The sequence below is a fragment of the Lagopus muta genome, chromosome 1, assembly GCF_023343835.1.
Source record: "Lagopus muta isolate bLagMut1 chromosome 1, bLagMut1 primary, whole genome shotgun sequence".
NCBI lineage: Eukaryota > Metazoa > Chordata > Aves > Galliformes > Phasianidae > Lagopus > Lagopus muta.
In genome coordinates, this window is record NC_064433.1 from 163,518,223 (window position 1) to 163,533,715 (window position 15,493).

The 15,493-nt window shown below is 38.8% G+C and overlaps 1 long non-coding RNA gene across 1 annotated transcript in view; it reads right to left on the reverse strand.

Moving 5' to 3' along the window:
- Positions 1 to 315: 315 nt before the first annotated feature.
- LOC125687689 (uncharacterized) overlaps positions 316 to 15,493 on the reverse strand; it is a 72,672-nt gene continuing 57,494 nt past the window's right edge. The window contains exons 2-4 of the long non-coding RNA XR_007374319.1: positions 14,033 to 14,192; positions 4,062 to 4,203; positions 316 to 2,376 (exon numbers count right to left, since the gene is read on the reverse strand). This is a non-coding gene — a long non-coding RNA (uncharacterized LOC125687689). The remainder of the gene's footprint in view (positions 2,377 to 4,061; positions 4,204 to 14,032; positions 14,193 to 15,493) is intronic.

Sequence of the window (15,493 nt, forward strand, 5' to 3'; positions counted from 1 at the left end):
GTGTGCCTCTTATGAATGGGTACATAGATCCTGTGTGCTTTGCCCTTGCTCCAAATAGGCAGCTGGCCATAAAAGAGATGTAAACCTGTTAGTACAGCACTATCCAAACGACTATGCACTGTCAATACATCCTCTGGCATTATCTGAACATTGTTTTATTTGTCTGGACTGGAACAGTATTATATTAAATCATTTCAAAGGATGAAAAGGGATATTAGTATCTACGTATCTCTAACATCTACCAATATATAGATTGCACTATTTTTTTTTTCTCTGGTGCCATGCTTTTTGCACTACACCAGAACTGTTTTGTACCACTGGGCACAGTATCTGTAAAGCAAGCTTCTGGGAAATAGTCCAATGCCACTGACAATAAAGAAGAAATTACTCAGTAAAGAATGATTTAAGTAAAGGAAAATGTGATATCTAAGTCTAATTACATGGTCATTGAATCCTCAACAAGGATATGACTTTGAGATATACCTCTTTATACTTCTTTATTCAAAATACATGTGCAACACCCATTTCAGAAATATAGGCTCCAATTAATCTTAATTAAACCATTTGAAATCCATGCCAATGACACCAAAGTCACTATCAAAACCTTCCTGACTCACCCAGACATAACAGAAGAAACAGCATTAGATTGTAATTTAATCTGGAAGTGTTGTACTGATTATTAACTCTTCAGTTTTGGTTACCATAACACAACTCTGAAATGACTTTAGTGTAAATAAGTTAAGGATTTGGCTTCTTGACAGATTTTTGTGCCATTTGGCTCCACACGTTGCGAGAGAAAATGACACCTCCAGAGAAGAATTTAACTCCTAAGAGGAACAAATAAACCTTAAGAATCGTTTACCTATCTTCACAGTTTTTGAGAGTGAATTAATTTCTATCTTGTAGATCTTTAGGTTCTTCCCAAAATGTTCTTCCTCTCTTTATGCCCTATGAACATGTTGTAGAGTTCATCGATCAGCAGAATTCTTCAGTAAATCTCTTCAAAACTAGTCCTGAAGATGGTTTTTGAGGGAGAGGTATAGGCAGGCAGCTCAGAGACAGCTCCATATGTGTAGAATATGCCATAATGAGAATACCAATAGGATCTGCAAATGCATGGATGCTAGTGATAGAAAGGATTTCAGGACCACTAATCATGTAGGTGAAAAAAATACAAACAAAGAGAAACCAAAAAGACTGTCAAAAGATTACTCACTGGGTTCTGTTATGCATGTTTTCCCTTTCTCTTGCTATCACAGGGCATCAACATTCACCATAGTCAAATTCTGCAATAATTCTAGAGCAATTCCTTATTTCTTCTGTAGCAATAATTCTAGAGCAATTCCTTATTTCTTCTCCATTTACTGGTGGACTAGTAGATTGTCTTAGGCTTTGCATTTCATAAACTAATACTACGATCAGTTATCAAAACTTCACACCTATATTTTTTCACACAGATTAAATACAGGTTAGAATTTTTAGTCCTAGGAACTGTTTCAACAACCTTTCTGCAGAAAGATGCACTTACAATTCTCCGTATGGAAAACGTGTTTCTTACCATCTGTTCCATACTTATAATTCCTTGGTTTATATTAAAGGAAACAGTAAAGTATAGGGACATTATGCATGCAATTGAGGATTTTATAAGGTTCAATAAATTCCCTCTTAACAATCAGTTTTAAGCCTACGTAAATTCTAATCTTTCACCTGCTCTACATTTTGCTCTGCTCTCTACTTTAAGACTAGACATCAATTTTAAGACAAAGTAACAGGATAAACTCCATTTCTCAAAGAGAATCTGCATGGAAGAATTGATAATCTCATCAAAGCTAAAGCCATAGAAATCACCAGCTTCTCTATTTGCCTATTTGGAAGGCAAATTTAAGAATCAGAAGTATTCCAGAGGAAACAGATTTACAGCGTGTTTAGTTTTGTTTTATCCAATGTTCATTTCACAACATCTAATACCTCGTTCCCACAGCTTTTGAGAAATTAAGGTAAATGATGGCCTACATCTAGAAAATGATCAGAAAAAAAAATCTTCTCTGTTTTAGTTCAAGCGCAAATTATATGAGTATAGGTCAAGAGTGTTGGTGATTGAGATTCAGATCCCTTCTACACCTGAAAAAACATGAATCAATATTTTGCATCACCCATGAGATTGGCCGAGAAATTGAAGTATGCCTAACAATCTTGTTGTCCTTGTAGAGCCAAGTAATCTAATACTAGCATAGGGCTCTACTTTCCTTCTCAGGTGAATGTCTTCCTCTCCTTGCTAGAGAATTATCCCAGTAATTTGTTAAGAATATGTGACAATATTGAAATTTGTCTTCAGTATGCAGCAATGTAGATCTCTCCTTGATTCAAATCTTTTTCCTGTGAAGAAATGAGAGAGGAAACTTGAATCAGGTTTTCTCCATTTTTTTTTTTCCAAAACTACCTGAGAATTAGCATTACTCATATCAACAATGTTCTGTTTCTTCAAGTCCTTGTTTAAATGTGGCTCTGTTCTTCATAAAGTCATAAGCCATTTTCATCATGTTTCTGGGCACTTCGTAAGTCTACAAAGTTTCTGCTTTTGATCTCCATTTGAAGAATTCCTCTGAATTCTCTTGACATTCCTCAGATTTATGACAGACTATGAGTCACTACTCTCCCTGTCATCTATAAAGATAAGAGAAAAGGGATAGCTCAAATTAGTTTCATTCTTTTTCTAGCGACACGTTCCTTGGCCTCTGGAAATTATACTGAGTTTCCTCATGATAAAACATTGGTAACCAAAGAAAGCCTCATTGACACTGATAATGATGTCCTTTGGCACAGTCTAACATGTTCTGAATTCGGCGCAGGCTGAAGGCCTAACTCGATGGTCTGCTCACTGCAGCAAATGAAGCATCTTGGCATTTACATCATAGAAAACAAAAGCAGATCTGTTCATACGTATTTTTATGCTATAGTTGTGCTATCATTATTGTCTCTGCCATTTCAAGACACAAATAGAAAACTAAAAGAAAAATGTCTATATTGTGCAAGAGCATTTCTGCAGAATAAAGAACAGAGAAGAGGTACACATCTGTTTTCGTGCAGGTTACCAAATCACATAGGAGATCTAACATATGTATCCAGGAAATTAATAAAGTTTTATGGAAAGACTGACAATTTCTAGGAAGTTATATAACAGTACCAACTACTATGTATTATAAAAAATTACTAAACAATAAAAAATATACTGTTTCTTACTAACTTTACAGCAGTAATTGGACACCAAATGTAGTTCATTACTGATGTGGTTTTAAAGACATAGAGGTTTCTGATTTCAGAAAAGCTTCTGTCAATGCTTCAAAGCACATAAGTCAGGAATTGTTCTGGATTGTTTTTTTTTGTTGTTGTTTCCTTGCAAATTTCCAGAAATAAAATCTACAATGTGTTTTATATCAGTTTTTCTACAATGTTTTTACTAGATAAAGTACTTCTGTTTTTATTTTTCTTTAAAAGATATTAGAACATTGCACTGGAAATATTAATTATTTAGGTTAAATCTCCACTTTTGTAAAATGTACGTGACATAATTCTGGACAGGCAAAATTAACTTCCTGGACCTTGGTGAAACCAGAGATCAGAACTGACAGTTCTTCCAGTATCATATCAGTAAATTTTCCTAAAGCAAAATCAGTGAGATAACAAATTCATTCGTGTTTCACTGCTCTCTTGATGCTCACTTTGGATGTTCATGTGCTAGGCATTACATTGTACCACTGTGACCAACAGCAACAAAGCAGCTCAACCAGCCTTGGGAGAAAGGCCATGGGATTTCTCCTCTCATATGTGGATATCTTCCCATGCTCTGTGGCACAGACAGGGGCCAAGCTGTTACAAGTTTTGTGAAAATCTGTAGTTGCCAAATGCATTGAAATTCCAAGTTTTTTGTTTGGATTTTTGTTCTTTTGTTTGCTTGTTTGTGGCATTGGCAGCCTAAGCTATAGCTGCCTTCCATGAGTTAATACATGTCCATGCACCTTCTTCCTCTTTGCTACAAAAAAAAGACAGGTCTCTATCCTTACCTGCTTTCCTTGGGTAAACAGCACCCTCAAAGATTTTCCATCGGTGTTGTGAGAGCTCCCTCTTCTGTTACAAAGGGCTCTATCAGATGCTTTAAAGATTCGGTTTTGGATTACAGGGCTGAATAACAGGCAAGCTGGCAAACTGGAAGAGAAAGATGTGTCAGGATAAGCAAAGCATCTCCAAGATAAATGTCATGCAAAGGAAAGACCCTGATGGTGGTGGCTGGAGGATGACTTTAGTCCCATCTTTTATAGAATCACAGAATGCCTCGGGTTGGAAAGGACCTTAAAACCTATTCAGTCCCAGTCCCTTGCTTGGGCAGTGTTCCACCTACCAGTTCAGGCTGCCCAGCGCCCCATCTAACCTGGCCTTGTATACCTACAGGGATGAGGGCAACCACAGCTTCTCTGGGCAGCCTGTGCCAGTGTGTCACCACCCTCTCAGTAAACAATTCCCATTAACATCTGACCTAAATCTCCCCTCTTTTAGTTTAAAACCATTTCCCCTTGTCCTACCACTGTCAGATCACATAGAAAGTCTCTCTCTCTTTCCTTAATCATCTTTTATTCATTTGGTCAAATTCTGTCTTGAATTCACTGGCCATGGACAAGTAGCAAGTGAGATATACAAGGCAAAAGTCAGTCCTTTCAGAAAGAGCCCCTAAAGAAAAAATGAGCAGTTCTTATTTTTTGACTTGATCTGTTGTAACACATCATTGGTGGGAAAAAAAACAGGTATAAAGTAATGGAGTAGGTTTTTAGAATGACCATTTACTGACAAATGTTCTTGTGTAATCTGGTATTGCTTATTTTATTTAATTATTTCATACATAATAATGAAATAAAACAGATACCTCTGCATACTAGAGGACTTGCACAATGGCTCAGAGAACACAAGGAGTACACACAAAGGCAAAAATCACTTCCATCTTGTTTAGCCATTAAGCATTGGCTCTCACAGTAAAAATAAGGGAGTTTGTTATCTTTAAATATCCCTCTCTCAAATACACACACATCCCCTCTACACACCAAACATAGCAAAGTGATCTTAAGTTCTGAATGTCAGTATTTCTAAGGTGCCAAGAGCCCATAACTGAGATACCTACCTTCAGAAGTCTTTTTTAGCTTGGAAGAGAGAACTTGAAATCAAAAGTAACTGGAATGAGATGATACCACAAGAGAAACAGTCTTCCATTCAGGCAGCTCTTTAACAATTTTAAATGAGTTGTAGAAATGAATTCAGCATAAATTTACAAGTGATTATCAGACATTTCTCTACTTTTACTTATTACTGATTTCAACATTCAACCCTACACTCAAGATAAGAATTTGGTATCTGAAAATGGGATTTAGATTATATGACTGCTAATGGTGACACATAGGAGTTCTGTTATTCTTTCAGGGGCAGGGGGATGAAGGTGATCCAGAACATTTTTGGGTAAAGAAGTGAGTTTAATTCATGTCTTCCATACTTAAATGAATGTTCAGACATGAGGCCATCCTTTGCACGTTTTTCAAAGAACACAAGAACCACCAGTGTATTTTTGTCATATTCATCATTAGAGTAGAACTAAAACTTTTCACATGCACTTTCTATACTGAGTACTTCTGGACAGGCACAGAAGCAGAATGTGAGCTTCTTGGAGTGTTTAAAAGTTAAATATTGAGAAACTGATGGAGGCAGCTTCTGAGGCTTTTCAGGTTTGGAGTGAGAGCTGAGCAGCGATTTTCATCTTGGACATTCTGATGCCACATTTCCCCCCTTTTCTCCACAGAGGTACTGAAGTACTTTTGATTTGAAGGATGTAAAAGCAGGGAGGTTCACTGCCCATGATGGGGCCTCACACCTAAGCACTTGTCTAAATGTCTTAGAAAATGTGATTTGTAGGTCATAACCATTACAATTCCAGCTACTTATTCTCTCCTACACAAATTTTGCAAATAGCTGGCAAGTAGTGTGGATTAGAAAGCCTGCTTCTTCTGTTTCTGAAAGTTGCTTTTTTTTTTTTTAATGCAGTCCCTGAGCAGAAAACACTTTGGTAGTCTAATCCATATGCTTGTAGAGACAAAACAAACAAGTACATTTGGAAGATGTAGACTACTTCTGCATTAGCGTTTGCTTTTGGGCAAAGGTCATCTGACTTTTTTGCTTCTTGCTCATTAGTAACTATCAGGTTAAACTGAGGCTGTTCTGCCTTTTTCAGATAGTTGAAATAACAGACAGCTCCTTACCCCACATTAATTATCGAACACAAATAGTTGCAAAGGTATTAAATAATTCTAACACGTTTTACAACTGCTAAAAATGCATATGAACTTTATATGGTGATATTATCATATCCCTTGTTAATATTCCTCAACAGTTTAATAGAATGACTGATGACAATTAAATGTAGTAAACCTCTTTTATTACAGTTTTAGGATGATTTTGCACTATATTTTCTACACGCTAAATCACAGCTTCAGAAGAATCAGAATGAAACATTAAAATGGGGACTGAGCTTAGAGCTAGGATTGATCAGTCGATCCCTCAGGATGGCACTCCCCTTGCTCAAGTTGCACTGTAGGATATGAGAGCAACCTTCAATAAGCTAAGGATAAATTCTTGGTGCAAGCAAATACAGGTGGTTGGGGAAAATGATAACATAGACAAAATTCATTGCTTTCAAGTCACTCAACAGAATAGACTAGAATTTGATCTCTGTGTTTTATTCCAGAGCACAAATTTCCTCCAGCATCACGAGATCTCCAGAGCATGCAGAAAGTTTGTAACCTTTTGAAACTTTTTCTCTCTTTGGTCTGTACTTTCTAAATTGCAGAACATAAACCCTGAATTCCATTTTTTTATCACCTTATTATCCCATGGCATCAGATAAGTCATACAATTTGTCAGCATACAATTTGGCAACAAGTCTTGTTCTGAGAGCATGAAGTAGTTAATATGAGTTGGACATAATTAGCAGAGCTGTTAGCATAAGCTCACGAACTGTAACTGACATTTTGTTTCAAAAATAGATGAAATATGGCAAATCTCTTGTTGAAAATAAATAAATAAATAAATAAATAAAATAAAATAAATCCTATCTTTGAATGATTTATGTGCTCCTGAAAAATAAAAAATCAAGCTGTGAAAAAACCTGTTGACCATCAAGTGGGAATTTGTCCAAATTTGTTATAAACATCCTCAGTAAGAATCGACAACAGGAGCTGACTGTGAGCACCAACAGTGACTACAGCAAGTCAGAAAAAGAGAGTTTTGTAGAGACAGGTCACCAGGAAGGTATTTTTTACACAACACTACAAGTGGAAATAAATAACTTTCAGAGATACTCCAGGAATGGAGATTCAAGATGGAACCTGGGAAAAAGAACCTTAGAGACATCTGGGAAACTCTGGGGACCCTACAGCCTGGCACTAGCACCGTGCCTCACACAGCTGTGACAGCTGTGCCAACCCATCTCATCTCCCTACCAACCGTGGTCACTGCTATCTAGGGACAGAAAAGTCATGAGATTCGTAAAACTGCATATGTCTCTGATTAAACATTAGCCTTCACTGTGCTATTTGATTTTGATATGTGATAGTGATAGGAAGTGTGGGATAGATGAGTGGACAGTGAGGTGGGTTGAGAACTGGCTGACTGGCAGAGCACAGAGGGTCGTTGTTGGTGGTGCAGAGTCTGGTTGGAGGCCTGTAACCAGCAGTGTTCCTCAGGGGTCGGTGCTGGGTCCAGTCTTGTTCAACATCTTCATCAGTGACCTTGATGAGGGAATAATGGCCACCCTCAGCAAGTTTGCCGATGATACGAAGTTGGGAGGATTGGCTGACATGCCTGAAGGCTGTGCTGCCATTCAGCAAGACCTGGACAGGCTGGGGAGCTGGGCAGAAAAAAACCGGATGAGGTTTAACAAAAGCAAGTGTAGAGTCTTGCATCTGGGGAGGAATAATTGCATGCACCAGTACAGGTTGGGGGATGAGCTGCTGGAGAGGAGCTCTGCAGAGAGGGACCTGGGTGTGCTGGTGGACGACAGGTTGGCCATGAGCCAGCAGTGTGCCCTTGTGGCCAAGAGGGCCAATGGCATCCTGGGGTGCATTAAAAAGAGCGTGGCCAGCAGGTCGAGGGAGGTGATCCTCCCCCTCTACTCTGCCCTGGTAAGGCCTCATCTGGAGTACTGCGTCCAGTTCTGGGCTCCCCAGTACAAAAAAGACAGGGATCTCTTGGAAAGAGTCCAGCGGAGGGCCATGAAGATGGTGAAGGGCCTGGAGCATCTCTCCTATGAGGAAAGGCTGAGTGAACTGGGTCTGTTCAGCCTTGAGAAAAGAAGACTGAGAGGGGACCTGATCCAGGTCTATAAATATCTAAGCTGTGGGGGGCAGAATGGCGAGGCTGGACTCTTTTCAGTGGTGAGTGGAGGCACGACAAGGAGAAATGGCCAGAAACTGGAGCATAGGAAGTTCCACACAAACATGCGCAAGAACTTCTTTACAGTGAGGTGACGGAGCACTGGAACAGGCTGCCCAGGGAGGTGGTGGAGTCTCCTTCTCTGGAGATGTTCAAGACCTGCCTGGATGCCGACCTGTGTGACCTGGTGTAGGGAACCTGCTTTGGCAGGGGGGTTGGACTCGATGACCTCTGGAGGTCCCTTCCAACCCCTACAATTCTGTGATTCTGTGATTCTGTGATAGTGTTTTTTTGGAAAAAATGCACGTAGAAAAATTTCAGTGAAAAAGGGCTACGCAGCCTCGAGGTTAAAACCTCATTTCTTTAAAATCACACTTAAGAGGCACCCAGTAACTCAGGAGAAAGAGTAGATAGACTTTTAGTAGATAGTTTATTATACAAATGACTGGAACTGAGTAATATTTTGCAAACAGAGGAGTATCAATACATGAGAAAGGAAAAATGCACTGTGGTGTTAAGTCATAAACAAACAAAGTATTGTTCAGGTCCCAGATGAAGAAGCCTAAAACCCTTGGCAACAGGGACTACCATTAGTTAAGGAGTTCAACAGTGATGGGAAAGAAAGAAAATGAATGGCAATTAAAATAATGGGATTCTCTAGAAATGTAATAAGATTTTTCTTCTGGAAAACATCTATCATTTATTAAAAGTAATGAATAATTAAATGGATTTTTCTTATTTTGAATTGACTATTCCAGGAATATAATATTCTGTTAAATACCACTGTATGATTTCAAAGTAACGTTAAAATCAGATTTTTTTCTACAGGAACATCTCAGTGAATCTCTAACCATCTTTCAAAGGGAAATCAGAAGCACTGTTATAGGAGCCACTATGAATTCCAGTTATATGCAGCTGAGGATCAGATATTCAATGATATACAAATAAACAGAATCTGATTCTGCATTCGGTCATTTCAGATACATACCAGCTCACTACCACGGAAACAGATGTCTGAATTATACAGTGTTGAAATGAATTTGTGTCCACCAGAGCTGTGATTTCTACAAGGCATAAATTTCCCTCAAAGGTTCATGATATCTTCCAGCCTGAAACATAGTTCTCAATTTGGGCTTGTCAGAAAAAGTATGGGAGGACTTAGAAAAAGTTGCTGAAGCTGTTATAGATAAGAAAGTTGGGAGGGAAACTCAGCATTCGGCTTGTGATTGCCCCCAGGTTGTTAGCTCATCCCACTGCTCCATTTTGGAACACGCCAACTAGGAGGGCTATGAAGGAGGCTAGTACTGAACAGTGTGACTGAGAAGCAGTAGAAGTCCATTGGTCTCGGGACTGCTTTCAGGTAGTAACATTGCCACAGTCCGAGATTCTCCACTAAAAAAAAAAAGCAAAACAGCAAGAAGGAAATCTGTTCAGACAGCCAGTGAAGCACAGCAGAAGGGCAACCCCTCTTGTACCTCTGGGTGGCCAAGTGTTTATGCTCACAGTCTACTCTAGCTATATATACAAGGCCTGTGAAGAGACATCCCAAAACTGACAGCCAGCTCCCCATAGTGAAGAAGTTGGACCAATCTGTCAAATTACTGGTAAATATCTATTACATTGTCTTTTGTAACTCCCAGTAAGATAGTCTAACAAGATAACACTTTGAATAATGTATCTCAGGATAGAAAATTATGAAACACAGATGCCTCACTGTCTTACAATCATATGTCATTCTTCTGTCCTACTTTATTTGGCTTTGACAAGTTGACTGGTAAGTGGTAGGATAGTTACATTGGTTCTTTGTTTTCTCATCTGCATTTTCTGAGCCTGAGTATGAATGTTAACATGGCTTTCAATCAATTTTGCAAGTTATTAAATCTGTTTATCCCTAAGCAGGGAAATGCCAGAGGAAGTGGTAGATTGGCCAAGTCTAGCTCTTCTATTGAGAGACTCGGTATACCTGTGGTATGCGCTGGGATCTTTTTCAAGGATAATCTTGACATCTGATCTCTGATGTAATTAGCACAATTGCAAATTTTCACAAGGGATTCTCTGTTCTTGTCAAAATCTTTACCATAACAACCTTTGAATTACAATACAGCAGTAAGTGTACTACAGTGCTCAGTAGAGGAAAAGATACAGTAGGAACATCTCTAAATGAAATTAATTAGAATGGTTAATGTTCGTGAAGCACTTTGAAGTTGGAAAGAGCTATAGTAGTGTTAAATTATAATCATTAGCATGCCAAATCCTGGAGGTCTTATTCATTTATTACCCATTTGTTACACAGCTAAACTTCCACTCACTTTAGTAGAAGATTTATCTGAATGAGATATGACTACAGATTTCAAAATTCATAAAATAATAACAGTAAATATAGATTAATGCACCAATCATTCAGTAAGAAGTGGCTGTTCATAGCCCCTTATACTCGAGTCTGCTTCAGATTGAGACAGATGGAGAAATCCTTGGACCAAATAGTTCCATTGTTCATTTAATTTGCAAAATGAAACAAAACAGTGCATCAGATGAGATATAGCCTCCAAATCCAGGAGAAGCAGGAAGAGAAGGAAAGATAGGAACCACAGCCAGTACAAGCAACTAAGAGACACAGCAGTCTGTGCAGCAGTTTTATAGTATCACGGAATATTTGATGTTGGAAGGTAGTATTGGAGATCACTTAGTCCAACACTCTGCTCAAAGCAGATTAAACAGATTGTCTCCAAAATCCTGCAGCTTCAAGAGCCTGAACCCTCAGCAGTACTGAAGGAGGGACAGCCAAGTCTGAGCTTATCAGTCAGGGAAATGGAGACTCTCAAAATGAAAAAGGCTGGCCGTTCATGGCTTATGGCACCAAGAAGACGGCTTGCACTCTGCCAGCAGATATGGAACTATGCAGTAGCAACTGAGACTGTGTCCAAAGAAGCCTCTGAGTTCGCTGAGCCTCAACCACAGAACAGTCCCTGCCACTCCAAAATGCCTGTACATTAATACACACAAAATAGGGAATAAACTGGAAGGATTAGATATCTGCATGAAGTTACAGTTCTCCTCTCCATGCAGTTTCACAGGGATCAGAGAGAGGTGGTGAGATAGTTCACGTGACTGGAGTGTTGCAATGAGTGGATATAGGCTTTTTAAAATAAACAGGGTGGGACAGCAAGGAGAATTGCCCTTTTGTTAAATGCATGGGGCTCTTCCTGGGGACAGGTGATGAGCAAAGTGAGAGCTTATGATTTAGAAGTAGAGGCCAAACCAAGAGGAACAGCGCTGATACCTGCCACAGGCTGCTTAACTGGGAAAAAAATTATAGGAAGCTTCCAAAAAAATGGAAGCTGCATCCTATTTGAAGACCTTGGTCTTCATGGAGGATTTTAACCATCCTAATATCTACTAAAGGTACTACGTAAGATCTACTAAAGCAACACAAAAGTAATCCAGGGAGTTTCTGGAGTGCACTGGTAATTTCTTGACACAGACAAAAAAGGAATCAAGGAGGTGAGGGGAAATTTCTGCAGAGAATTACAAACAAGAAAGTAAAGGTTCATGATGGTCAGAATCAGCATTGTCTACAGCGACCATGAAATAGAGGAGTTCAGAATCCTGACAGGAGGGAGCAAAACAAATAGCCAAATCATAATACTGGACTTCAGGAGAAAAGACTTTGACCTGCTCAGAGATATGCTTGGAAGAATCATGGGACATCATCCTGGAGAGAAGAAGGGTCTAGGAAAGAATGGTCAATTCTAATGAGAATAAAATCAAGTAAAGGCAGTAGGAGGCCTGCATGAGGGATCAAGTAGCTCCTAACAAAATACAGATACACAGGGAAAACATAAAGGGCATAGAATCAGTGGCAAGTGACCCAGCGGGAACTTAAAGATATTGTGAAATCATGAAAACACAGAAGCACATTTAGATTTGAATATGATACAGTGATTGGCAGAAGTTTCTGAGGCCTGAAACAAGATAAATGTCACTTCAACAAGGGCAAGACGGAAGGTCCACAGTACTGTAAACTTGTCAGCTTCATCCCAATGTTTGGAGAGGGGATGGAGAAAATAATCCCAGAAATATTTTCCAAAAAATAATTTAAGGTGTCTCAGAACAGTCAGCATGATTATATGAAGGGGAATTTACATCTTACCAAGCCTTTTACCAACAGATGACTTGTTTTTGATAGATGGGGTCCCTGCAGCATTTGTTGCCTGTTTGGACTTCAGTAAGGCATTCAAGACTGGCTATCATAATATACTTACTGATAAAATAATGCAGAACAGGTTTTATAATTGGAAAATGGGGCAGACTGAAAGACCAAACTAATTGCTTTAAATTGGTGTGATCACTCATACAAGGTCTATTTGGAGGCCAGTCATAAGCAGTATATCCAAGGGGACAGTAATATTTCCAAAACTGTAGAATTGTGCACAGGTTTGGGACATCTTGTCTAGAACAGTGGGAGAGAATGCACCCTCAGCAAAAATTGTAGGGGTGCAAAGCTGGGAAGAGTTGCTGATGCACAAGATAGTTGTGTTGCTATTCAAAAGAACCTTGCCAAAATGGAATAGTAGACCGACCGTCCTGAACCTCCTGAAGATCCAAAGGCAATTGCCAAATACTGCATGTAGAGCAAAATATCCCTCTGAATCTGTACACACTGAGAACTGACAAGTTGAAAAGCAGATTTACAGAGAAGGGCATATACATCTGGTGTGCAATGAGTAGATCATAAGCCTGTATTGTGCCTTTGCAAAAAAAATAAGAAAGACAATGCCATACTAGACTGCAAGAAGACTATTACCAGTAGATTGAAGGAGATAATCCTTACCTCTTAGGGAGACTGGAGAAGACAAAGCAAGGCTCTTCACAGTGGAGTCTAGTGACAGTACAGGCAATGGACATAAACTGAAATACCATAAAAGTCCATGCAAACATAAGAAAACACATTTTTGTTCTGAAGATGATCAAATATAGGCACAGGTTGCCTAGATGTTGCAGAGTACCCATCGTTGAAAGAGAAAAAGGAACAGGTGGGAAGAGGATGCCCCTCACAGATAACTGTGATCCTGCATAATAATTCACACATCTAGTTTTAGAAAAGTGAAATGCTTTGCAAAAGGTTACCTAGGTGACAGGCACAGAAGGTGTAATTTTACTTGCACCTCAGTCTCCAAAAATAGTCATTTATTAACTCTTCCTGCCTTCTCTTTCTTCTCTTTTACTCTCTTCAGTTCTTCAGACTATACTGGCCAAATATTGATAAAAGAATCCAAAGTAAAATTAGTAGTAATATATGACATAAATTGCCATCCAACACTCTAGCTGTGAAGAAAGCTCATTTACAGCTCTTTCCTACAAAAATATTGCCCATAACATATAGCCTTTTGAAAATTAGTTACTTAGAAACAAACAAATAAACAAGGCCAGATTCTGCTCAGTATATTACTCAATTCCTAGTAAAGCTACAAGAACTCCTTTGGAAAAGCAGTCAATGAGATTTTGACTTTTATGCCGTAGACTTCCTTTTTTTCCTTGGTAAGATTTCTGCAAATAGAACAGATCTCACCCAAAATTTCTTTAGTGAGCAGCCGTCCACAGGGAGCACACGTCAAATTGTGAGTTACAGTAATGTCCAGCTTTCCCAGCTCTTGCTGATAGCTTGGCAACTACTCCAGTACTCCAAGGGTTTGTTGAACAGTAAACAGAAGCTGCAGCTGGCCAAGAAGCTAGAAGAAGAAAACATAAATTTAGAACAAGGCTTTTTTTCGTTCTTGCTTAAAGCCACGTTAACTGTGAAGGGGTCTGTATGACAGGGATGAGAGTGCTGATGAGAAGAAGGTACATACAGACTTCCTACAGAGAATTTAAAATATTGATTAGCAGTATCAAAACATTTTGGCTACGTGCAAGTCCTGTATATTATCATAGTGCCAGGAAAGTACATGGCACCTTTGAGACAAATAAAAGTTCTGGTTTCTGCACATAATCTACATTTAGGCAGAAGATAATAACACATGGAGTGAGGAAATGAAGATAATTGTTCCCCCAATGGCATCACATGAAAACTTGAGTTGACTTTAACTGTTGTGGCTCTGTACTTATGTACAGCAAACCCCTCTTGTAAGCACAATGTGGATCCTCTGGAATTGGATAACTTCAGCACAGTGTGCCATTGTAAACCTCTTTGTAATTCCTAGTAGAGTGGATAAAGTGCTTTGATCACATAGGTATCCCAGTCCAGGCATTTAGATTGCACCTTCTCGTGTAGATGCACAAGTTACACTTGCAAAGTCCTCATAGAGCAGATGGAGAGACACTGACTTCTAATTCAGACTCTTGTCTCCTGCCCCTTCATTGACTGAGCAACGAGCCTGAGCTTCTGCAGTGGGATATATCTCACCTAATTTTAGCAATCTAAATGTTCAATACTTGGCTGAGCTAGTCTCCAAGCTGCTTCTACATTCAATGAAGAGAGATGAGTATTTCCAAGTATATGTTAGTGTACTCAACTTAGATACTTATTCTGAGATGGGATAACTTACCTTCTCTAAAAAGGAACCTGACTCAACGTTATAGCAGTGCCCATATGAACAGTTCAGAATAGATGCCTGTGGTCTATACAGTGTATGATAGAAACTTCTCTGTAAAAACTTAAAAACATGCTAATTATTAAGCAGCATAAAAATAACACCCAAAACTCTAGCATTTTTGTCTCAGTGCCATGAAAGAATCATTGGTACCTGAATTAGGTGTCTATTTTATTCTAATATACTATTACAGTTCTTGCAGACACAAATACTCCAAAAATCATGGTGCTGTTAAATTCAGTGGCATAATATAGATGAGAGTTCAAATACATTTAAAAGATGATAAGCAAAGTCTCTTATCCATATCCCACTCTCAATACTCTATTATGTAAGCTTCTTTTGAGAGAGGAAGAATAGCCTGTCAGATGGTACAACCGATAATTTTTTGAAGAAAAATCAGCAAATTGTAACATTTTTTAAATATTATGAAAATATTTTGT